General features: G+C 40.5%; 1 protein-coding gene across 16 annotated transcripts in view; it reads right to left on the bottom strand.

The window, feature by feature from the left end:
- ZMIZ1 (zinc finger MIZ-type containing 1) overlaps positions 1–26,288 on the bottom strand; it is a 353,591-nt gene that overhangs the window by 204,808 nt on the left and 122,495 nt on the right. For 2 of the 16 annotated variants that reach the window (XM_080598352.1, XM_080598350.1), the window contains exon 4: positions 9,825–9,945. The exons of the other annotated variants lie outside the window; for them this stretch is intronic. The gene's annotated coding sequence lies outside the window, so the exon portion shown is untranslated. The remainder of the gene's footprint in view (positions 1–9,824; positions 9,946–26,288) is intronic. 16 annotated transcript variants of the gene reach the window in all.

The following is a 26,288-nucleotide window of genomic DNA, read 5'->3' as shown; positions in this document are numbered from 1 at the left end:
TAGCTTTAGCTCTAATCTTCTGAAGGTACTTTTCAGTAGCGCAGAGGCACTGAACCTTCAAGACAATTCCATGCAAGCAGATTTCTACTTGCATGCAGCTCGTTGCTGGATAAAGACCCAGAATTACTGATTTGAACAGGCTTTCCTGATGAAATAAAGTTCCCTCAGAAAACAGTGTCTGAATCTGAAATATTCTGAAATATCAACTTTCCCTGCCTTGGATACTGCAAGTTTCACAGGCTCAATAATTGGGAGTGTCAAGTCTTGGTCTTCTGACAGTGGCTAAAATAAGCCAGGGTCTTGGTCAGGAGTGCACTACCACTGCAGCTCAATAGCTCAAGCAACAATGCAGGTATACTAATATTTTTGTTACAGAGCTGCGTTATAGACAAAGCTATTGAGAAGCTAGAGGGTGGACAGCATACTGCTTCGTTTAAGAGACACCAATTTCAAAGGATTTTTTTCTAAAACTTTTTTGTTCATAGGAAATGGGAAAGACTTTGGATTTCCAGTTCATCTGAGATGGGATCTCAGTAGACTGCCTGAAAAACCCTTTTTCTCATAAGTTTCTCAACTACACAAATAAGGAATTTTCAAGGTTTTGAACTTACTACGCATTGTGTTATAAACACAGGCTGACAACATATACAAGATACTTAAAAATATATAGAATATTTTAGACATGCTACCATCATCTTTTACAATGTTGATGTGCTAATAGTGTTAAATGTTAAAGAGATGCTTCTTCAAATAGAGAGAGAGCAGAATGCTGTTCAGAATCTTAACGTGTCTACCTTTCACATTTAAGAGTGTCGACCGGTCTCCTCTTCAATCATTTCCATAACACCAGTGTTTCAGATTTATTGGGAACAGAAACAGAAGGGGGAAGAAACCAAAATAATTCTTTAGCTCTCTAAATATTTTAAAATACATTACAATCTATATTTCACAACAAGTTTTCCTTGTTCAAAACCCAATACATGAAACTGTTTTTGCAGGCGTCATCAATTACCACTAGCACCATACAAACCTCCAAACTCCTGGAGGTTCAGGCTGGCTTCCAGAAGCAGACATACTTACCAGTATCTCTTTGGTCTAGATATCCTAGGAGAGTTTCAATTCTTCCCGGTTCCCAAACGGTCACAAATATTTCAAGAATAGTCTTTTCTGTGGTATTTCTTTCTTCCAAACAAGCTCAGCAGTTCAGAGCATGGGAAAAAGGTTTGCTTTTTAAAGCATGATACACAGCTGTAACCCATGACAAGCATTATGAATGCTCCTTGCAGAAGTTCTCCTCCCATTACAACCCAAATGGGAGCATCTAAGCCTCCTCTTCCTAAAGTCTCAAAATCTTGTTGCACTTGCACCTCTTGCAGCAAAGGTCAGAATCCTTCCTTAGTCATCCACTATGTTATCTCATTTACAAAAAGAGATATCTTTTTTCCCCACATTTCCCTCATAGGAGTTATTGGAGCCAATAGCTGATTTGTACCTTTCACCTCCTGATAACCTTGCAACAATAGCACTGCCCTGTGAGCAATTGGGTCTCGCTATTCATTGATTTCAGCGAGAAGCCAGTTTTGCACAAGGATGCATTATCTTCCCAAGACTGAAAAAGATTTATATAATGAAACCTTGATAAAAATCAGCTCTTGAGAGCAGTTACAGGATAAAGTCAAAGGTTTCAAAAACTATAAGTGATGCAACAAATAGGTTTAAAATCATGTTTGATATAATGCTTCACCAGGGCCAAAAAATTTCACTGTATCACAACAAGTTTCAGCAGATGTATGTTCCTATACCTGGACTCAACTGTAGATCCCTTGTGTTTGATAAATTAGGGGATGAGCTAAACTTCAACTTGCCTTGTAACAAAACCAGCAATAACTCAAAAACTTTATTTCATAGAGAGAAATTTCAGCAAAAATAGGTTGTTTAAAAAAAAGAAGTAGAGGCTTTTCCTGCCAATTACTTGCAATATTTTTTTCTAAACTGCCTACAACTACTTCACGGTAGACTGAAATGATTTCTAGCCTTTGCTAGAACGTGCTCCTACCGAAAGCCGTCAGTGCATGGTCATCCTTGTGTAGCAGCCTCAGCTCAAGGCCTTGCGCACCATGTGTCATAGGTAGGCCGCCACTATAAAGATTACTATGTCAGTAGCACTGCTTTTTGGTTTTCCTGAATAAACCAGACTGTCATTCAGAGCAGGTCAGCAGCTGCTCTTTGTGAGCAGCTCTGCCAGCCCTGCTGCAGCAGAGGAGACAGCTTCCGAGAAGGGGACCGGACAGCCTGAGGTGAAACCAGCTCAGACGTCCCGAGAGAAGTGAGGCTTCCTCATGAGCCCCTGCCGGTAGCCACACTTACCCAACACGCACACCATGTCCTGGAACAGCAGCCTGCCTTTCTGGGGACCAGCTGCATTCCAACTTTTACAGAAGCACTTGCTGAAACCTCCATTTCCTTTTGTCTTGCTGGTCTTGTACTGCTGCCGTTCGAGACTGGTTCTGAAAATTACACATACTTCTTCCAGGAGAGCTTTGGCTTTTGGAAGAATAAAGCGGGCTGTCTAAGCGACATCTGTTGCCTTTCCAACAGCTGAACTAATAATAGGTGAAAATGGTTGGAGTTGAAATATCCCCTGTTTACACAGATAATCCCAAATGGTTTTATCACACGATGGCAAACACCATTAAAACTGCCCATATTGCAGCAGTGCTCTAAGCCAACGACCAACCTTACAAGTGTATAAAACAAAATGTCTATGCCTACAATCAAAAAGGACAAGAAACAACAGGGAATGGTGCTACATCTCTTCTACACGATGGGATTAATTGAGATCCCATGGACACGGAGCCAGCATTTTGCCAGTGCCTTACGCACGAAGCCCTGACCCCCGCTACGACACCGCAGGACAGCCCGCTGGCTCACTCAGGCACTCTGAGCAGCGGTCTCCACTTTTGGAGAACTGTTACATCAAGTGCTCTAATTTCATGGTTCTCAGAAAGTGAAAAATCTTAAGTTTATTAGTAAGCCAATTAGCATCTTGCTAGCACCACCTTCATATTTAATTATATTTAGGGTGTAATTATCAGGAAAGGCCTTTGTCAATACCCTCACTGCTATTAGCAAAATCATGCCCAAGGAACAAATAGGGACAGCATATGAATATTATTCAAAGCAATTTGAACCACGTGAACATTATATTGTATTCATGTCATGTCTCTGCTATCTTAATTTTTTACTTTTTAAATTACTGCATCACATGACATCTTTTAAAAGCTTCAACAAATTAAACAGCATGATAGAAATATTATTGCAAAGGAGACTCCTGGCTCTATGCAGGCACATAGATTAGACTGACATATTTATCCTTTCTGACATTATGAAACCATTAAAAAGTAATCTTTCTTATGTTATTTTGAATTAAAATGTTATTTTGAAATTAAAGACTCAAGTCCTAGAATTAAAGTGACTGTTGCGTGGAAATCGCACTTTTCTCCATTTTTTGTTAGCGCATTAGAAGCAAAAATCTTGAAAAATATAATTCCCATTTCCTAAATGCCTCAAACGTGTTTTCTTTTTTTAAAAAAATTGCTCCTCCAGATCTGTAAGGTTTTCCAGAGAAAAGCTGACAGAGTTGCAATAAGCAACCAAGTTCTTCCTCACAGTGACATGCAAATCCATGAAACGTCTCCTGGCAAATCCTGCAGCAGACAGCGCGCTGAATGCCCACAAATCAGCCACACTGCAAACCGTACTCAGTACAGGGACGGAAGCAGTCTGTGACCAGCTGTACTGACAAAACCCTCGTGACGCGGAGCACTGCACAAGGAGCTCTCCCTCCACACAGAGCAGCAGCTTCTCCGCATGGCAGCGCACGCAAGCAGCCTGGATGCGAGTCAGCGAGCCGGAAGGGAGCGTCTCCCAGGCGAGGCTCCTTTCCAGCGTCAGCACAGGCACGGAGGGCAGCAGTTCAAAACGAGAGGTGAACTGGAACAAGAGGTTCATCACACGGAATAAACCAGTTACTTCCCCGAAGTGCCATGAGCTGTACTCGTTAGGATGTGTGTGGGGATCGGTAACCACATGGCCGGGCTGCTTCTGGATGACAAGCCTTCCCCCCGGGAAGCATACGTGGTAACCTCAGCTTAAACACACAACTCGTACACCAATGCCACAGGAAAATTTCTACTTTAATCTAGGAAAAAACACTGCAACTAATCACATCTTATTTCTGCTTTTTTTTTTTTTTTTTTGCAATGTATTTGTAACACTTTTCAAAGGCTACACAGTCACTCAGAACATTTATCTTGAAAAATTTTATAGATTTTTTTTCCTGCTAAAAATTGGGTTAGGAAGGCAGCAGAGTGAAGGTGCGGCCTTTTTTGCATCTAAGTTGGGTATTAGAGCAGAAGAGTTGCGCTGAAGCAGAAACCACTGTCTCCAGCAAAGGCTAGTGTTCCAGAAAAAAATGCTGCCCTTATTTATATTATTTGTTTTACACTGATATCTATAGACCCCTTGCCAGATACAAAAGCAAACTGCGACATGCATTCTCCCAGCAGAGATTTATAATCTAATAACAGGATATGGCATAGGTGAAGAGACTTGTCCAAGGTCACATAGTAGATACACGGCACAAATAAGAATGTCAATACTTCCTGACACTCTTTCTAGTCCCTTGCCATCTAATTCATGTTCCCTCCCTACACCTTTGATGACAAACAAGCAAAGAACCTATTTAAGGCAGCAGGAGGGGGATGATCTCACATCCACTGTTAGACTGTGAGCCCTTTTTGCTGACGAAATAAAAGGTTCCCATTTATCTTTAAAGGGAACAGATGCAGGTACAGTCTTTATTCGCTACTACCAAGAGATCAGCACAATTGATACTCCTAAATTTAATTTCAAATCATAAATTGAATTTCATAATAAACATGCATTAAAATTCCTTTTAATTAAAGATTGGTACTTAAAATAGCAAAATCTACACCAATCTTCCTTTTGTGATATTTCTTGCTGCTAATTCTCAACAGCAACGTTTTAAAGAGATCGAAAGCATTAAGAAACATAAGCTTAACTATCTGCCTTCCCTGCCTGCCTTTGTTTACCATGTAAATTGCCACCCACACACTTTCCCATATAGAGCACAGTGGGGTACTATTCACCAGCACTGAGCTTCAGCAAATGCAGCTCCTGTCCCCAGCAGGATTTAAGGTTATGCCTGGAGTTCACTCTTGAAGTCATATAAATTTATCTGGGGGTAACGGGAAAAGGAGGCCCGATAAGAGTCACTGAGCTAATCTGACTCACGCCTAATGGACCTGGGGGTGGGGGAACGGAGGGAGGCTTGGAACAGAAAGCGTACAGAAATTAGCTGATTTCAGAGACAGACATTTCAACCATGTGAATTTCTGTTTCACTGGGGTTCCTTAATGACAGATGTAACCTACATGCCACACTATGAATCCAAAATCGTGTTAAAACAAGACACTGAAAATAACCAAAGACCCACAACTATGTAGGCTTAAATTCCTTGAAACAACAGAAATCACTGTCGAGTATTTCAGCATTTTTGTCTTTTGGTTTAATATTTTCTTTCAAAAGCTTTAATAAACACTATATGACCTCAAAAGTCGCTATGAAGTACTGTCCTACCACTCAACAGACCCAGCTAGAGCACTGAACGTTGCTGACTTTCTCGGCGAAGTGTCCACGTGGACGCTTTTACACGCTCAGCACCCAGCTCTGCGCCTGCCGGTCAGGTTTTGTGGTACGGGAAGGGAGAGCCAGAAGCAGCCCGCTGCTGGCACTTCCCGTCTGGGCTGGGGAGGAAGGGGGGTTACGTAAACCTCCACACGCTGCAGTTTTGCTTTGGTGAAAGCACTACCATCCTCCAAAGAAGAAAAAATTAAGGCCTCCACACTGCTGTATACCGCAGCCTGTGGAGGAATAAAAATAATGAAACAAAGCCCCCTCAAACTTCACACAGAAAAAAAAACAAACCAAAACAAAACCAAAACAAAACAAAACAAAAAAAAACCACCATTTTATTCCACAACTTCAAAGCAGAGTTGTTGCAGAAGACAGGCACTAAATAACACAAAAAAGTTCCAGCATCCACTTCTGTGATTTACTTGCTTTTAGAGGTTCCCATGGGTACACACGCACAACCCAAACCCCTACATTCCTTCAGAAGACAAAAAAAAAAAATGCACATTGTACAAACATATATATGTCTAACCATAGGTGTGAATATTTACTAAAGTAGGCTAAGTTTACAGAGCAGAAAAAAATATACTGCATTAGACCACAGAAAAACTTAACGTGCCTGTCTAAAGATTTTGAGGTATGACTTCTCCAGTTATCTTAGCAGTAATTTTTGTAATTTTGAATTTACATCATGGGAGAATCCCTTCCAGTTTCAATTAGTAGCCTTTACTGCCTAAAAGTCTTTACTTTAATCTAATTTTTTTTTTCCTCCAGTGAAATGTTTTGCCATTAAGCAAAATGGAGGATTAGGAATAATCACAATTAATGTAGCAAATGTTTGTATAATAAAATCATGCTTGTATCAGCAGGCAAAGCAAAAGACTGAGGATGGCTTCTCCACTCCTGATTTTATACTGCGCAGCCTCGGATATTACAGGAAAACAATTTAGAGTGAAAGATTATCCTCTGGCTCTTGATCTGGCATTGTGTTTACTCAGGACAAACAGAAGTGATGTTATCCCAAGTGACATGTTTAGCAAGCTTGGAACTTATGTTTTGTTCTGCCTCTTTCTCCCTCCCTCCCTTTAAGGGCAACATCTTGGGAAATAAGTATTTTTGTAAGGTCTGATTATCAAGGCCTTTTTCAGCTGTGGAATTAAGCAGTAAGTTTCCCATTGTCTAGTTATCATATTCTTTCAGGAGGGTTGCAGTGTGCTTTTAGTTCCCTCTTCTGAAACTATTTCCTATTATCCCTTTCTCTATCATTCTTGCCTTAAAATATTTTGTTCTAAGCACCAGAATGGATCAACAGATTAGACTATGGGCTTACTGCACAGCCTAAGTTTTATAGAAATGATACAACAGTAAAAGCCACCTTCTAACTTTGATGTAGAGAGAGTTACATGGGAGATGCATAGTCAGGCTGTAGCTGCTGGAAATGTTCAAAGTATTCCCTCAAAAACCACTCCTTCAATTATTCATGGGTTAGCTATGCCCCCAAAGTGGTATCCCCTGTGTACAGCGTCTAAGCAGGAAGCTGCAGAGATTGATCAAATCCCCACAGGGGAAGAAATGAGCAAAGGTTGGTTGTCATTGAGAATTTAATGCTGTTCTTTTCATTAAAAATCATTCCTTGCAGAATAGATGGAAAACAGCTTGTGCTGTAAGAATCAGCATCTAGCAAGGGTCTTGTTTGCAGTGCTGAGATAACTACTGCTGCATGGAAGAAGCTGTGCCTGGGAGTTTGACTGGTCAAATGTTAAAGATATTAATTTTGAAAGGAAGGAAAAGTCAAGAAAATGCCAATTTAATAATCTTCAAAAGAATTCACTGCATAGCCCAGGAAATACTGACAGAAGGTAGATGCTTTTATTACAAGAGGAAGACAAATGAAAACACATATTGGAAAAAGGGAGCTTGCCTTCCTAGCATCCTTATTGCAAGTCTTAGAGGCCCCTGCTGCCACATGGTCAGAAGGACGTTAGCTAGCTCCTATCTGTTTTGCTACCACAGAAGTTTTAAAACGTACCCTACTGGTCTTCCTTTAAGGTCTAAAGCTCAGATTGTTTCTAATAGTTCATTTTTGGTACTTTGAAAAACTAGTAATATGAAATATTATGAACTCTAGCTAAAGCAGTGTTTCCAAGTATTCTGCTGTGAATATTTGTGAACACAGTCTCTCTTACTTGTTTTCATTTCTATCTTCTCTCTCTGCAAATGTGTGGGCAGTATAACCAAAACACTGCACTTGAACTACACAAGCCGTCTGCACTTCACTGGATTTGACTTCCCTCCTCAATTACGTGAGACCACTGAACACCACTTTTATACAAATAGTTGTGCATATCATGTTTATTTAGAAAATAATAATCTGGAAGGACTTCAGGGCAAAACACTCCTCTTCCTTTCTCTTACCTCTCAGGTGCCTGTATAATGGGTCACCATATAATAAATCTCTTCTTACTGTATTTGCCCTGGAGCTGGAAGGCACAGTGTACACTTGGGGCTGTAGTTTTCATAGACTAAGAAAAATCCAACAAATTTTAGATAATAGCTGCACACACATGCACACAGTATGCTTTATTGATTCTTTAAACTATTTTAATTGTATTTTTTCTTTGGAGTCCCAAAGACAGATCTAGACTGAGTTTATTTCTGCCAGCATGTCTGTACAATGTATTTATTGGGAGTAATATGTCGTGAGATTAGAGTTTCTTTATGCTATCACTTCAGATTGTTGACATTAGCATCACATCAAACATGCAAAAATGAGGACAGGTGATTTTGGGAATCGGCACAAGATTACACCATGCCATTACTAGTCGATTTAGCTTGTTCCACAAAGGCAAGGCCCAGATCTGCTCCCACACAAATCCAGGCGAATTTGCACTAGAAGCTTTGGTTTGGACCCACTGTACACTAATTAGTAGCAAAATGTACAATCCACACGCTAGCATACTCGCAGCTGTTCAGCAGAATAGTTAAAATGTGGACACATTGTCAAAACGAGATCAGTGATTGCTCAGCATTTGGGTTTATTCCGTGGTGCCTGCTGGAGGGCAGCAGCCTACAGCCAACACCATCACCACCATCCCTCACGCACAACCTCTAGCAGGCATGCCAACATGGCAGCTGGCTTCTCCGAGTCCCTTGATCCCAATGAAACCAACTGAGAAAAGTAGACAGCCAGCTGCCACCAGCTCCTCCACCAGCAAGGAAGCCTGGATGCAGATCATCTCATGCTCCCTGTAACAACTTGGCACAGAAAAGTTCCTGTGCCAGCCTCCGTGCACTGCAGCTCCCGTACAGCTTCTACAACAAAGGACTTCAGAGCACTTAAAGAAAAACAAAGAAGGCAACATGGTCTCTAGGGATATTGGTTGCAAAACTGACTTGTGATAAAATTAGTTCTCTCAGCTCTACACACAGCAGTCTTTCTTTGGCCAATAATGCGCACCACAACCACATGAATTATTTTTATGGATGAATAGTGTTTTATAGTTCAGGTCTTCTGAACTACACACTGAGTCAAACTGTTCAGTGAATACCAGTTCTGTCACAAATTCAGGCCATGTTTTGGCTGATTCTCGAATAGTCTAACAAGGAGATTTGGTCATTCTTGAATACACACTTAAAGAGGTTAAAAACCCGTTTATAAGGGTAGTTTGGGGATTGCTTACCTTTTCTGTGTGCTGCTTCCTTACTCGGAGTGCACAACTGGGCACAGAACAAACCATTGTTGATGCTCTAACCTCATGGCTAGCAGACAATGAATAGCAACTATGCTCCCTACTCTCCTTCCTCCTCCCTCTGATCCCTCAAAAGAAAGCCCCCAAACTGAAAAATGTAGTTCAATATATATTTTCAGGAAAATTGCTTATGCTAGAATATGTACAACTCCCTCATTCACTGACACTTGAACAAAGAAACCCTGCTTATCTGCACACTTCAGAAAGTAATAGGACCATAAGCATAATTTTATACTCTGATGTAGTCGAATATTTTGTGTTACTCAACAGATTTTTTCCTACAGTGTATTCTCAAGCATACATATACAACACTGTATTGTTAATTACTCCATCAGTTTTAAAGTCTGTCAAGATTCTTACCTTTTATTTTTAGCCACTTCCAGTACTTTTGGTCTAAGTCTGAACCAAGGAGCAGAGGACGTAGATTTCTATTAATCAATCAATGATGGCAGTGGTGGTGTGTTCTAGTTTTTCATTCTGACTGCAAAGCAAAATTAAAAGCTGTATTTTGCAAATTTACGCATTATGCATTGTAGCAGCAGCTGGTGGACTGCTGCTGAGACAGACCGTCTTCTCTCTTCCAGTCCCCTGTGACCGGGATGGAAGAATTACAGGACAGCACTAGCAGCTGCTGCTGCTGCCCCAGAAGCAGCAAGCCAAGGGCTCTGGAAAAATAATTGGGGAGGCGGGGGAAGGGAAGAAGGGGGACAAAGAAGTTGGGGAGGGGAAAGCATTGCCAAGGCTGGCTACACAAAAGACACATTGCACCTTGCCTTGAAAAGAAACAACAAATTAACTGCTTTGGGCTTCCTTCAGTAGGCACAAGACTCTTACACCTTCATGAGACTTTGAAACAGTAATGATTTTTGATAAGGACTTTTAGAGATTAAACAAAGTGAGCAAAGGCAAAATTCTCTGCTGTCAGATGACTGCAGCGGTTTGCTCTCAAATCCTCTAAACATAAAGCAAAACATAACGACAAGCCCCCTTCCTCATAGCTTTTGAAAAGCTTTAAGACACAATCGTTCCGCCAAGCACTGTAAGATAGCACACACACAGACTACAAGTCAATTCATGCCCTGTCTGTCTCCCGTAAAACAGGGAAAACCAAACCCTTTCTCACATGCAGTCATGAAGATAAATAAGTGACGACTCCAAGACATCCATGTGCGAACAAAGATCACTTACTTTATTAGATAGGAAAGTGGAATGAGATGGAATTACGCCAGTTTGTGAAAAAGCTGGTCAGTGCAGCCACTCAGCTCATTTATGTGTTTGGTCACTTAAGCAGTGGCTCAGTGTGGGCCTGCAATGCTCACTTATGCTACTCACCACACTGAATACAAAGGTCACCTCCAGAGGCCTGTAAAACACCAACAGACCGACTGACCAAACAACACCTGCCCACCTTCCAGAACCTGAACTTCACTCACCCTGAAGCTTTCCCATTTCCTGGTGGATCTCCCAGGTTCAGAAGCTGTGCCCACAGCTGATCCCACCCAAGGGGACACATACAACCCGCCTCTGCAAGCACTGCTGTGGTTCCACTCAGATTACTGCCCCTTACGACAGTAACTTTAACAGAACTAACCTAGGCACACTTATTTTTAAGAGATGCAGGTACAATCCATCACACCACGACAAAACCCAGTCCTGTACCTTGGCGTTCCTTCTACTGAGTGACTTGAACGCAGGATAACCAGTTTGTCACCAGTGGGCACTGCTTCATTCCCACAGCTTTGAGGGCAGACGAAAAATTCCAGATTAATTATCAAATTATGGATTAACCATTAAAACAGATTAAAGAAAACATTCTGCTATTCCAAATGAATCAATAAGTAAATAAAAAAGCCACCATGGATGTTGCCTTCTATGCTCTGTGCACAAAGATTTGATAAGAGGACATACATTCATAATTCTATTCCTGTTTGGGAGAATATGCTTCAGTTAAATATATACCTCATCTTTTAACTGCAAGACCTGCTTTCATCCAGTATATTTGATCATTAAAAACAAAACACTATCAAATGTTCATTGAATTAATCTCACACTCGAACAAAGGAATGCTTAAGGTCACAAGAAGTACTGCTGGCTGAAACAGCTTTCATCGGTTTTGTCACGGGTCAGACCCCTCTCCACATAAACCCAGAACTCTGCGCACAAAACCAGCACCATTATAAGCAGATACAGGCTTCTCTGTGTTCGAATTTCACATTCATTCTGGGAAGCTATACCAGTGATTGCTATCTGAAGAAACATCTTTTGATATATCATCAATTTCCTGAACAACATATCAGTTTATTGAGTGGGGCTTTTCAGACTCTGGCATCTCATTCAATAGCATTACGCCTCACAATGTTTTTGAAAAACTATGGTTAAAATATTGAGATGCCTATAGAAGACACTTCCTCAACAACCTAACCACAGGTATCTGCTGCTGAGATTATCAGGGACTCAACATGTCTAAAAGTTCTTTAAAAATTTAATAAACCCTTCCTCCTTAGCATATTAAACCTTATTTTTTTTCTAAATCCAGAGACTATCTGCTGAAAACACTCGTACATGTCTCTGAGATTACGCCCACCGTCATTTTTATTTTTAATAAATACAGGAAAGGACTCTCAGCAACATTAAGCCATTCTACTGCTACAAATGCTTCACAATTTACCACCCAGGCATGTTTTTTCCAGGCCGTACTACCTACATTAACTTACAGCAATGGTATTGGCCTCATGATGCTCACCATGCGATTTCCTTCAGATCTCATTCTGTAGTAATTTTTGAAATTACCAAGTCCAAGCTCACTAAAAAAGTATACATGGACAAGGTAAAAATCAATTGTTTTCCTCAGAACAGGTACATGAGAAACCACCTCGTTGAAAGTGTGGCCAGAGTTACAGAACCACCAAATGGCTGGGGCTGGAAGGCTCATGTTCAACTTAGTGTCCACTAGGCCCTTTTCCACCAAGCTGCTTCCCAGCTGGGTGGCCCCCACCACAAATCAGTGTTGTCTGGGGCTGCTCCCCCCCAGGTTCAGGACTTGGCATTTCTCTTGGCTGAATTTCTCCAGCCTGTGCGGTCCCTCTGAATGACAGCAAAGCCCCTGGTGTATGAGCCACTCTTCCCAGTTCTGTACCCTCAGCGAACGTGCCCTGTCACCGTGATCATTGACGGAGATGCTCAACAGTAGTAGAGCCAGCATCGACCCCTGGGGTACGCCGCTAGTTACGGCCTACAACCAGAGCTGGTGCCACTTCACTAGCACTCTGGCAGGCAGAGCTGAGGGAGCCAAAAGTAATGGCACAGAAAACAAATTACCCTTTTACTCCCACCAGAGAATTTGCAGATCAGAGTTGAACAGTATAATAGCAAGGCACAGCTGGAAACAGATATTTTCTAGCTGGTCATGTTGTATGAAAAAAAATCCTTACACAACATCTAGTCCCAAGAGCCATCACTCTGACATTTACCTCAAGGATACGCATTTCTTGCAAGTTTCCCAGGCTTTTATTCAGTCTTTATTCCTCACGTGAGGAAACTGGTAAAGTCAGAGGAACAGTGTAAAAATTTGCAATGAAACCAATATAATCATACATCCAAAGAAAACAGAATTTTTGTCAGAACAACTCCTTCACTTATAAAAGCTGTTTTAACTTCAGTTTTCTGTACAGTTAGACTTGAGACCACTTGCATCCATGCACTACAAAAAAAAGTTCAGTCATGACTTGAAGGTGATACAGTGGCAATATGGCTTATGGCATACGTTCAGCATTCATGCCAACTTATAGCTTTCTAAGTGAAGACACAGTTTACCTCACAGAAATACCAGGGTTAAATTGCACAAGAGTCTTGACTATCCTCCTAAAAGACCTAACCAGTTAAGGAAGAGTATAGCTTTTTTTCCCCTATAATTCATTAGGAAGGATTTATAAGAATGGCTTGGCTTATTGCCACAAGACAACCAAGGCATGTGGCCTCAGAAGACCCAGCGTCACACACATGGAAGTAGAGGATCAATAAGGACCGGTAAATAGGGTATAATGACAACCTGCACCTGGCGCAGCCTATTTCAGATATTGATTTCATGCAGCTCCATACTGAAAATATAAGCCAGGCAGGTCTCTTCCTAAGCAGCAGCTCTCTCAATGACATCTCAGTCACTTAAACATTAACTGAAGTTACTCATCTCAGTGATTGAACCATCTCCCTCTCCTCCCTCCTTTTTGACCCAAAGCTACTTTTGAACTCGACCTTCTTTCAGTCTCTCCAGTAAGAATGAAGCCTTTGATTCTTCTGGGGGTTTGGCACCATCTTGGAGAGGTGGCCATTGTCTATTGCTCTTTGCAAAGGAGCGCTTTTTGCTTTCCCTCTATTATCTCTTTGCCACTTACTTTTATTTATCCACAATTCACTTGCTTCATTTACTTAACCAATTGCTATACCCACATGTTTATTCCCCTCTCGGTAGGGAGGCCACTGTTCCACAGCACAGAAACTTAAGAGAAGCACTTACTTCACGAAAATGCATTCAGCACATGCTAGTAGCAGTAAGTCCAATGTATATTTAATAGGAGTGAAATCACTTAAACTCATACAAAGGTATTTAAGGTATTCTGCCATTTGCTCCAGTTTTAAAGATTGAGATATCTACAATTCAAGAACACAAGAAGTTTGTTCTGAAGATGGTGTGGCCTCACCACACACATATTTTCCTAAGACTTTTGAAATAAGAGAGCATGCCTGTATTTCGCATTTCATAAATATACGTACAGTCTCTACAATTGAGCAATTATTTCACATTTCATGCAAAGGACATTAGAAATACAACACCTGGGCTCACACATTTAGCCTGAAGCTTCAGAATGATAACGTGCTTTGTGTGTGGCCAAAAAAAGTATCAGTTGCAAACTTGGTTGTACATATATTTGTATGCACAGAAATGATTTTACCAGCCATGGAAGACAAAGACAGCCCTCCCAGTGCTGTATGTTGTCACAGCTATATTACTGACTAATATCAAAACGGATTCCAGTCCACTGATCTGTTTTCAGAAATTCAACTCCCTTGATGCAACAAAATGAGCAAGTTTGGTCAATTCCCTGTTTTCATGTATGAACCTATAATGTTACCAGATTAGGAACCACATTTTTTATTGGTTATTCAGACTCTTTAATAAAGCACTATTTGAGACTAATATACATATCCATGCATCACACTGTTGAGGAAGGGAATGAGCACTGTAATGAAGCTCCACAGTGGACCCTATTTTTAGAATACCCTCAAATTCATCATTAAAGTTTATTCTGAGTAAAGAACCTTTGTTCCATAAAGAACTGGAAAGTAAACTTGAGTTCAATTTCAGATAAACACTGTTACTAGTTAAAGCCATTCTGTAATGACTATCAAAAAAAAAAAAAAAAAGTTCTATTTATGCCAGAGCTATTACTGAGGTTCCCTACTAAGGAACGTAATCATTGGCTGGATGACTACCCTATTATATAATTACTCAGAGCTTATTATATACACACCATCTTATAAAATATGTGTATTATGCAAACAATCCTACTATCTTGATATCTCTCTCACCAGTCCTTATAAAAAGCTAGACGCAAGTTGGTTTGACAAGTTTCTGGGCAAAATCAGCTGGCAACGGTTCAAACTGAAAAGTCACAATGGATGCAACGACATGGGCAAGGATGCTGAAGCCTGTAACCCAGATGTTTGCCTCCAGTAAGCTGGGAGGAAAACAGGCTTTAGCCAGGTACCATCAAAGAAATCATCAAGATTGTTTTGGTTGAGAAAGGTGGAATTATATAAACCTAAGTGCAAAAAAAAGTGTTACAGCCCCAGCAAATATATTGAAAAGGCAGTAAAAGTGGCACAGTAACATGAACTGTCAAGGCCACTGTTCATTTCTAGTGTGTAGGGCCTACAGTAAACACCTGGTTTAGAATATGCATTTGATGGAACAGCAAAGATCTAGCCCAGTCTCAACTTCACGGTATTACTCGCTGCTGCAGCACCATGATAACAAGCGCATGCCCCTAATATAGGAAAAGGAGTCTCAGAAGATTTCCAGTGTTGCTTTCTTTAACAATATAGCTGGAATAAAGTTCACTCAACAAAACACAAGCCCATGGCCCTATGACATATTTCCTCAATAGCAACACAATTACTTGTGCTGTACTAACAGGAAAAGTGTGATTTACATCTATTTTTATCTACATGTTTCTAGAGAGCTAGTATACAGCTGTATGTTTCTTGTACTTGCCTATGTAATCAATATTTTACATTTTCTATTTTTACCTTAAAATGACAGCTCATAGGAGTCATTAGTAACTGCACAGATCAGTGGAGAACCACTCTCTGGAGAGTTCCTTGTCTACACCCATTTTTCATGAAATCCCACTGACTTTGATTTGCCACCCACCAGAAACGGTGGGGCAGACTTGGGTTTTGGTGTACATCTTAAAATAAAAATGCAAACCCAAAGCAACATCAGAGACAGCAGTCCACAATATTTTTACAGAAACTTTATCTTTTGTGAAAGTAGATGTTTTAAACCCCCAAAACGATTAACATGAAAGTTTAGTTTTTACTCATGCAAAAATGTACAAGACCGAAAAAGACCAAAGAACACCCTGTGCCTCTGTTGTTCTGGATGTAACTTAAAATTCAGTATGGATAGTATTTTAAGTATTCTTACATACTGAATGCCATGGGAACATCACACATGCGATACAGGGTTAACCCAGTAATCCACCTAGCTCAGGATTCTGTCTCCAAGGATGACGGGCAGGGCACAAAAACCACTACCTGTGGTTTATGTCTCGTTTACTCCCCAGCATCCACTGTTGTTACACAGATGAGAACATCTGCCTCCTTCGGTATCTGTGGACCTGTAGACCATAGCCATGCTTAACCTGCTGGTCTGCCTCCACAACCTCCTCTGGCAACAGGTCAGCCAAGTAAGGTAATTTCTTCATGTGCACAGCCACTGCTTCTCTACAAATGAGCCTTGCAACATTCCCTAACAGAGAAGTTAAAGCTATTTTTGGAAGGAAGACTCATAAAAATCAATTCCAATACCTTCAGCACTGCATTAGAGCACTGGCACGCAGCAGCCAAACACACCTCTTGTCCCTGGGATTTTTCTAAGAAATTCCCATCACACACAGTGCAGCAAGAAGATAACAGGAATTACCACAGAGGAACTTGGCCAGTACTCTAGGCTAGAGGAAAACAAACTGTTCAAATAAGCTAACTGTTGCTGTTTTATTTCTCCCCCCCCACCATTCTGAGCACAGAAAGGGCACAGCCATACATCCTATTCACACGACTGTGACTCTGCTGGTTGAAAAGTTTTATCAGCCCCTGACCAAACAGCAGCTCACCGTTGCCATTTCCACCATTAGAAGTTAGATGTTACTTCCTCTTAACTTGCCTTAGCTGAACCTTTTGTTGTTGTTGCTGCTATTATTTTCATTTGTTCCAAGCATCATTATCCCAAAAGTTGTAGTTAAAACTCAGTGAAGGAAAGACAAGAAAGAGTCACATGGTTAAATTTATTTTCTACTAGCCAGCTGGGCTACTTCTGTGATGATCATCTGTTTCTTGAAGAAGGAATGAACCAAAGCTACTATTTACATGTTTAAACTAACCCGGCTCAGTTTGTCCCTAATGGTTCATGGAATAATCGTATGAACCATCTAGCTGGCAGATCTAAATGGCAGGAACTTCTGCCAGAGGCAGCAATGGGCTGCTGAGAACGCATGCTTTTCACAGCCTCATCTCTCCCTCTAAAGTCAACTGTAGCTGTCTGAACGATGAGTACATTTGAAAAGAGGTACCTAAATAGTTCTGATGGGCCACACACATGATTTTATAATGAGTTTCTAGGGTACAAAGAAGAGATAGGTGTCTACCTCCCTTGGTGCATTCAATTGCAGAAGAGTGCCCCTGCCTTTTCGAAAGGTTAGCATTAGGCATCTGCTCTGGAAAACATACATCTTAGATCTCAGCATTTCCCATCATTCTGGACACCTGCTGATGCCTGCCACAAAAGCCAAATACTCAGTTTTATGCTTATCTATCAATTGCTTTGATTCATACAGAAAAAAAACTCAGTACAATGTTTTCTCCACTTACATCACCAACCAGCTGAGCCATCTAGATCTATTATTCCCCTTTCTTTCGGTTGCTCTCTCAGCATTGTTGACAGTGCAAGCGGTGCACAGGTGATACAGCAGACTGAGACAGAATAGGAACACTGTAGTTAGGTGTAATATTTTCTTTCTTTTTATAAAAAAGAAAACCCCTAATTTATGTATTTGGAGATGCAAAGAAACACAGATTATATGATTCACCCTTGACATTTTGCCAGATAACTTAAATCCTGTAAAATGCTCCCTAATGACCTGAATATAATACCGTGGTGTTACAGCGTCACTTAAATACTGCAGTGCACTTCCACTGGCAGTACAGTCCGTGGAGTTAATATGTAATGTACAGGATTATACTGCCACTAAAATATTACTTAATGCTGCTGAAATTTCAAATTAATTCTGGGAGCTAAATCATTATTCAACTCTGTCTTTACAGAGATACATTCTCCCAGTTGTTCTAATAACAGCAATTTCAGAACTAAAAGGTTGGTACTGTCTTTTGAGGGTTGCTCAACTGGAGAAGTGGCCTCTAAACTACCAAGCAAATTAATGCACTGGTGCACGGATGCTTGTGACCAACAAAATAATTTGAGGAAAAATGGGCTTAAATGTTAAGAGCACTCATAGCGATGTGCTAATGCACCATTGTATTATTTCACGATAAAAGGAGAGCCTAGTCCAGTTTTCTCTAGATGTACATACATAGGCACTTACGTGTTCCCTTCGGCCACCACACTGCTCCACAGACAGAAGATAATATTTGAGGAGACAAATTCTTGCTGAAGTAAACAACACAACTGCTGGTAACCGATGAAACCAATCTATGCCAGCCAAGGATGTGGCTTTCAAGTCATGCTGAGTTCTAGTTTTCCAAACCTAAGTAAACAAACTTCGCTTTTTTACTGCACTGTCTTGTTGTTGGTTTTTTATTTTTTTCCTACGTAATTCCTGTTGCTAGCAAGCATTTTATACATTTAAGTAACTGCAGCACATCAATCCTAAGATGAGCAGATCCTTGACACTTCATTATAACCCATGTACAAGTTCATTTGCAAACACAGGAAGTAGGGGAGAGATAGACAAAAACAAAGGATGGACTTAAAAAGCAAAGGCAGACTTCTCTTCTCTGAAATTTTGTCCTTGTGGTTAGATTAGCCTTTCCCTGCTAGAGCACCAGGCTGTTCACTCCTTCTACAGCCAAATGCCTTAAGCCTGGGAAATGTTCCCAAGAAATATTGTAAAAGAAGTGGTAAATGAGGAACAAGATGGGGCCAAATATAGGGACCAAAAAGAACTTGTGGTTTTAAGTCTACGTTTGGAATAATTAACCCTTTTCCTTATTAAAACTGTTACCTACTTCCTCATTCATTAATATTGCCCTTATTTACGCATGTAGCCAGGCCAAAGATTTTCCCCTCCCTCAGAATATAATTTCCTGCTATTGACAGACACTTTCAAGTGCTGGATATGTGTATGTCTACATGGCATATTGCAGGCAGAGGCCAGCCTTCTTGGCCACCATCCAAGCCAGCTGTAAATGAGCCAGCTCCAAACTGGAAGCTGTGTAAGCACAATTAGCACAGCAGTAAGCCTGATCTAACACATCCTGCCAAGAGACCGAGCTTATTAACTCAGGCTCAACACAATGCTAACGATGGATGCGGGACTTCTGGTTTGGCTCCATACAGCATGTGGCCAGCTGAAGATGAGCAGATCAAGCTGGCATCTGCTCACAAGACACGGTGTAGGTACACGCTGTCTTGGGGTACACCTCTCCACTGCAAGGTCTATCTGCTTCCCTCTACATGAACTCCAAAACGCTTTAAATGCAAACCAACGGGACAAAAGTTTGAGGCCTATGAGGGCTGAGTGCAAATGGATGGAACAGGGATCTCCAGGTGAGAACTTCAGAGGCAGCATGAGAAAAAAAGGTACCAGGTAGGTATTAGGCATCAGATAGACAGGACAAAGGCACCAGAAATGCCAAGGGAAAGGGAGAGCAAAATACTGCATGACTCTAAAAACTGACAATGGGAATTCCACCTCTAGCTTATCGGCTCACATGAGATCCAGGGCAGATGGATTTCAGGTCCCCTAATTGGGACCTGAAAAATAAGAGTTCTTCTTCTCCCACAGTTTATAATAAAGGAGCAGTTATAATCTAGTGGTTGGCACTAGTTTATGAGAGAAAGTTATGAGTTCAGAGGAAAATGAGACAAAAATCAAAGGGCAGCAATGAAAATTATCATCAAAGGAAAATAAATTGATAAAAAAACACATTGTAAGAAAAGAGCCTGGAGAGACTGGGAATGTTTACTTTTAAAAGGATATTAATAAAACAGTCATTGCAAAACTATATTAAACAGAAACCAGCCAATAGAAGTTACTTGGTGAGCTTCTGCCCACCCAGTAAGAGAGCACATAAACAAGAGGAAATTCCGTTGAATTAAAGAAGTGCCACATTCAAAGGCAACAAAAGGAAATACCTTCTTATTCAACGTGTAATTATATTGTTGAACTCCCTGCCACCAGACTGCTGCTGTGACAAACACTCAGTATCTTTGAAAGGTGTTGTTCATGCCTGTTTTCTTCTTTCTCTTACCCTACGTACAAAGCAGTATTTTTAGTTCTCACTTGCTTAAGCTTTCTGCTGTATGGGACAGGTAGAAGTGGGCGAGAAGAGATCCCACGTGGAGCTGCAGACAGGCTCTTTTGCGTATTCACATCCTAAAGCTGAAAGAGGTTTATTTTCACTTGTGAGATTTTAATCTACTTTCCGCACACAGAAGCTTTCCATGGTTTGCTAGCTCAGTATCTTGTCTTTGAAAAGCCTTTGTTGGATCTGTAGTGCAAACTATATTTTCTCAGCAGAGTACAGGTAGTTTAAGTACATTGACCTGAACATCAGTTTGGGCTACACACCTGCCGGCATTTCACACATGCCAATACCTAGATTTCAGTCATAGGTATCTTCAGGATTCAAGAGAGCATTTGAATCATTGATAGGTGCTTGAAAGGATTTTTTCTTTCCTTTTCCCCATCCTTTCATAAACTTCTAAAAACACTGACAAATCAGGCAGAATTAATCATACCAGGTTAAGAGATGGACTTAGCTATAGACAAAGGAAAAACTGAGAAGTAAGATTACACTCATATTGTTCTTTTGTCTTGAGAAGGAAAAACATTTCTCTCTTCCCACTTGAAGGCCTCAAAAGGAAAGTTATACTATCAGAAATAACAGGGCTTAATGAAATGTGGGAAAAAAACAGTTGTACCTTGAATTTTCTAACTTCAAGTAAGATTAAATAGAGGAATTTAAATTCAGTTAAGTACTTTTCAATATGAAATACATTGAAAAATTCTCAACAGTATTACTGTTGCAGATCAGTTCAACTTATTGAAAATTGGCTAGCCACTTAGAAATATATAAAATCCATTATTTTCAACTAATTAATTTCAGACTCGGTTCTGGAGAGTCAAAACTTATGCATACACATATATAATATACATATGCATAAGCTATACACGTCAAATTAACCCATCAATTCCCTTCTCTATGTATGCTTTTAGTGAAAAGATGCAGATTTTTGGCTGCTACAGCAGTTGATCTAGAACACCCCAGAAGAACACATTTCCAATTGCTGGAAGAACACACTGAGGAGATAAACAAGATTAAGGGGAAAAGGGTGGGCGGAGAAGTAAAATAATTGCTAGTTAGCTACAAATATTTTTATATTGAACAAAAATAAATATTCAATCAGCATATTATTTCTTTTGGAAGTACGTCTTTACACAAGAATGCAAGCTAGCATCCTTCATAAGGCTGTAAGGATCTTGTCCATATCACCATAAAAGAGTTCTAGCAATCTCCAGTGCAGTCACATGATAAATAGAACATTTCCATACTGATTCTATTTAGTCTCCCTTCAAAGTAATGCAATCTATTAAAAAGTAATAATAATAATAAAAAAAAATCCAAAGACCTCTGCTAAAAGAAGTACCTCATACTAAAAGGCTCGTCTATACTGGATATAAGTACATGGCTCTTTGTTTAGACAGAGTAAAACCAGGATAAATCACAACGTGTTTGCAAGAAGGTTCTTTCATTTTTAACCAATACTGGTTAAAATACTGGTCAGTTCAATACAGGTCAATTCGTCCAGATAGAGAAACCTTCATTAAAAATATATTTTATTTTGGTTGCTTTTCACTGTGCTGAAGTGATGTCTTCCCACTGTCAAAGGCAATTAAGAATATGGAGCTTTTGAGCACAAGTTTCCATCCTGATTCCCTTTGGCCTGCCTAAACAAAGTTTCATGACAAAGACTTGGGAATTCCTAGGTGACAAAGGACAAAACCCAATGGCATGGAAAGCACTATTCAGATATACATATTATCACCACATAATTAACTGGAAAAATTCTTTGCACTTACAAGGGCATAGAACTCACAAACCAGCGAGATCCACTAAGGAACAAAACAAAACACTGGAACATCTCCAAAAAAAATTAAGTGCTTGTACACTGTTTCCATTAACTTATGAGGTACATTTGTGTCCCTTTTTCACCTAAAATTTGCTACAGTGCTACAGCGTTTTACTAACTATCAAAGCACTGGAGACAACATCAGGAAGAAACTCAGACATAACTAGCATTTTACTCCATTACACTGAATGAGATTTCTTGGGTATTTCTCTCCATTTCTGCATGTTCACTTAGAAAAAGCATAGACAAGCAGAAAGCGCCTAACTTAAAAGACAGTTTGCTTTTGAATCACGTCTTGCTTTTACAGAAGATAAATACCAGTGCTCCGGAATTTCTCAGTTAAGCGGCTTGTTGAAACAGCATGTTTCTCCTCACATACAGCAGGCCCCGTGCCTTCGGGGCTACTCAGCTCCACGCTGTTCCCACTCACTCGACTGCTCTACCTGCAGAGCGGTGCCTACAGCCACTGACAACACCCATCCAGAAGACTTGGCCAATGACCATGGTACGATTTTTATGTCACAGCAACCAAGATTTTTCTACCTGTAAGCACTGGGGAAAAAAAGGACTCTGCACTCCCCACCTCACCATGGACACGGCAGTGGGAACACGAACGGTTCAGCCGGCTGCCCTCCGACCCCGAGCAGGCCTCGGCCTGGCTCCAGACATTTGAAATAGCAGAAGCACAAACAGAAGGGGCTCAGACAGCGATTGCTGTACCCCACCTACCTACCCTTACAGCATGGGAGCACTTCCAAAATTATCACTACAGCTGCCTTAACTGGTTCTTCCCACCTTTAAGGAGGGAAAATATCCATTTTTTCTTACAGCTATTTCTGTCAGCAAAGCTGTTTCTAGGGGCTGATTTCCCTTCCTCACACCTCCAGCCTTATTTCCTGGCACATCTTTGCCTTATTCTTTCTTCTTCCTACCCAAAGACATTCCCACCATTCGATTCACTGTTTTGCTCATCTTCCTTCTTTGTTTTCTGCTGTTGTCCAACATTTGTGTTGCTTCCTCAGTGTCCACTGAGACATGCAGAGATAGCAGCAGGAGTCAGCCAGCACTGTACTAGTAGCAACCAGACATCACACGTTATATTCAAACAAAACAGAAATCTTATTTTAATAAGGTAAATGATGCTACACTTCCACACCATGGCAATACCCTTAACAATCAGTCACTAAAGTCCTAAAGATTGGCTTCAAAAGGTTTGGTAGGATAGAGGACGAAGGAGCAAGGAAGTCCTGTCCACGTGCTGCACCCAGGCTCTTGTCCCATCCCCGATCTACCCAGGCTGCTCCTTGGTGTGCCACTTCAGGGGAAGAATTTGGAAAAAAAAAAAAAAAACCCACACCACTAGCACCACCAACAAAACCACTCTGCTTCCTAGCTCTGTGACAATCTGTGTGCCACCTTTCTGTAACTTCTGGTGCAATTACTAACCTGACTCAGCAACAAAGCCATATTGATACTGTCATAAGATGTCCGCTGAGCGTGCACTGAGTGGCCCCTGCAATACACAGCCACGCTGCTCTGGCCATTTTCTCGGTGAAACAGCTGGAATAAGCAGGTCCTGCCTCTGGCCACTTCTTATCAACTCCATCACACTGCCTCTCTCCACTCCTCCCTAGCAGTGTTAGGGCAGCGTTAAGGCACTGTGTAGTGAATTCAGTTGGTTAGGCTAAAAATACTCCACTCAACCTCCCCTTCCCTGCTCATTTTTGCAGGGTTATTTTTAAAATGCATCCATTCTCTGCTCTTGTTCAACAAGCAGCGCAGCTTGTCTGGAAGGGGAAAGGCAGGAGGGGGAGGAGGAAGAGGAAGATGCATCTCTTTCAACCCAGGAGTGCAGGAGGCACTGCAGGGTCTGCTTCAGCCTGCATTGCCTCTAAGACCTGCCACATCCATGACATTACAGGCTAATACAGAGCTTCTCGCAATCCATCCCAGCTTGAGTTGGTGTTTGCAAAGTCTCAAAAGGAGCCTGTACTATTCCTACAATTAGAAAGAACAGGTTTGCATAATCTTAACCCTCATATCCCAGGAGCCAGAACTAATTCACTGCTTTTCTAATTTGACTTGGGGATTCTACACTGCAGCAGGAGGACTTAGGAAATAGCTCTTCACTGTAACCTTGTTTGAGTGATCATCTTTTGTTTGCATTATTCCAGTTTGCAAGATGACAGCTATCAAGTCAGATTACAGAATGCCACTCACAGTGACACATGCCAAAAGTAAACCATTAAGACCACCTAAACAGTGGAGTTAGGCTTAATATTTAGGTTCCCAGGAATTACGTTAAGTAAGAAATGCAGCAAGAAAATAAAAAAAGCACCAGGTATCTTAACTTTTTTTTCTTTAGAAATTGGTTATTATTTGATAGGAATTTACTAATAGGAATTATTAAAATTAATTGGACTGATCTGATAAAAACTTCTGGATTCCTAAAAAAAACACACCTATACTGTAATACATTTAGTCTGCCAAAAAAAAAAAAAAAAAAGGAAAATAAAAAAAAAAATCTTCCTGAAGTCCCTGTTCTTTCTGTGTGTTTATGAAGCCTCCGGAAATACCATGGCAAACATTCCAGCTCTACAGCAGTGAGGCCATGTGACCCCAAGGCACAGCAAGGAACTTACTTCCCGAGTTTCTTCATGGAATAGAGAAGTGAGTTTTAGTTTTACTTTTTTAAACCAGGATCCAAGTCTAGAGAAACCTTCAGCAGATTCTTTCAAGTACCCAGTTTTAAAACTGGGTGTTTTCTCTCTTTTTTTTGATGTTTTTTGCGTTTCTATGACTGCACATGTTATTTTTATAATAAAAGACCAAAGAATTAAACCTATATTCACTAGGCATAAAATACAACATACTCTTTAAGGCACCACTAAAAACATTTGCCATGTCCTCCAAATCTCCTGTTACAGTTATAATCAGTACTATTGTATTTCTCAATATTGCCAAGATCTTTTCCCAGTGCAAAATACGGCACAGTTAAAAACCTTCCTCCTTCTAATCTTCCAGTATGATTTTAGTTAGAGCTATTAATGAAAAGATTTATGCATATGAGCTTTACTAAATGTTACAAAAAAGTACTTATAACGTGAGCTTGAATAACAACCTTCCATTTTTGCAAACAATCGTGTAAGTACTTGGAACTAATCATTTAACATGTAGGAGTATGGATGAATCATAATGTAATAGTTGGGTATCAGTTGAAATATTTGTTTTGTCTTAAAACAAAATAGAACAAAGCAATGCCATACAAAAAGGAAAACAGTTCTGCAGTATAAAAGCACAGCAAATGGCAGGCACACACCACTAACTCGCTTTAGTAGCCATGTCAGAAACGCTTCTCATTACCAGAGGTAAAAGAGGGATGGCATTTCTGCTGGAAGCAAGTTTTACACTTGATTCTTTCCTCTCCCCTCTCTTTCAGCCTATAAATATTAGTCTTACACATTTTTCTCCCATGCAGCTCTTGAAAAGGTTGAGTTTTTCAAGGCTGAGAGCAGACAGAGATGTTCATCAAGAAATGCCTTCGGGTCAACTGTCTGTAGCTCATCAAAGTGCAGCACTGAAAATATGGATGAAGGGGAGGAGGATTATACGAGCATGGTACAGCAGATTAAAAAAAAAAATCTATGCTCTGATGATCATTAGCTTTATACTTTTGGAAACGGATTCAGTTATCGTCCAGGCATCCCTGGTGGTGATGGTCACAAAGGTACCAACTCCTCCCTCCCATTTCAGCTGCATTCAAAACAACTACAAATACATGAAAGTTTCTTTAATGATATTTGCCAATACAAGGAAATGCCACGGGGATGTGATTAAGAGTAAAAAAGGAGATGAGCCACATGATAGTGTAAGGAAAGGCAGCTGGTCCACAAAACAATTAAGATGTCGACCAAATATTTGAAAAGCTCTGAACAGCACTGGAAATAAGGCAAAATGAGACTACCTATTGCTTTACAAAATACTTAAGATATCTTGAACAAAAAAAACACCAGCAGAACAAGTTAGCAAAAGACAGGGGGGAGGACAAAATATGCAGAGCATCTACTATCTGCTTTTTCATTCTGTACAACAGCTGGACATGAGATATTGAACAAGTTATTGAAACTACTGTTCATTTCTACTCAGGGATTTCTCCTTTGTTTATTATAAATGCA

Source organism: Anser brachyrhynchus (genome assembly GCF_964034855.1).
Source record: "Anser brachyrhynchus genome assembly, chromosome: 6".
Taxonomy (NCBI): Eukaryota; Metazoa; Chordata; class Aves; order Anseriformes; family Anatidae; genus Anser; species Anser brachyrhynchus.
The sequence above is the reverse complement of the archived record's forward strand: the minus strand, read 5'-3'. Positions and strand labels throughout refer to the sequence as shown.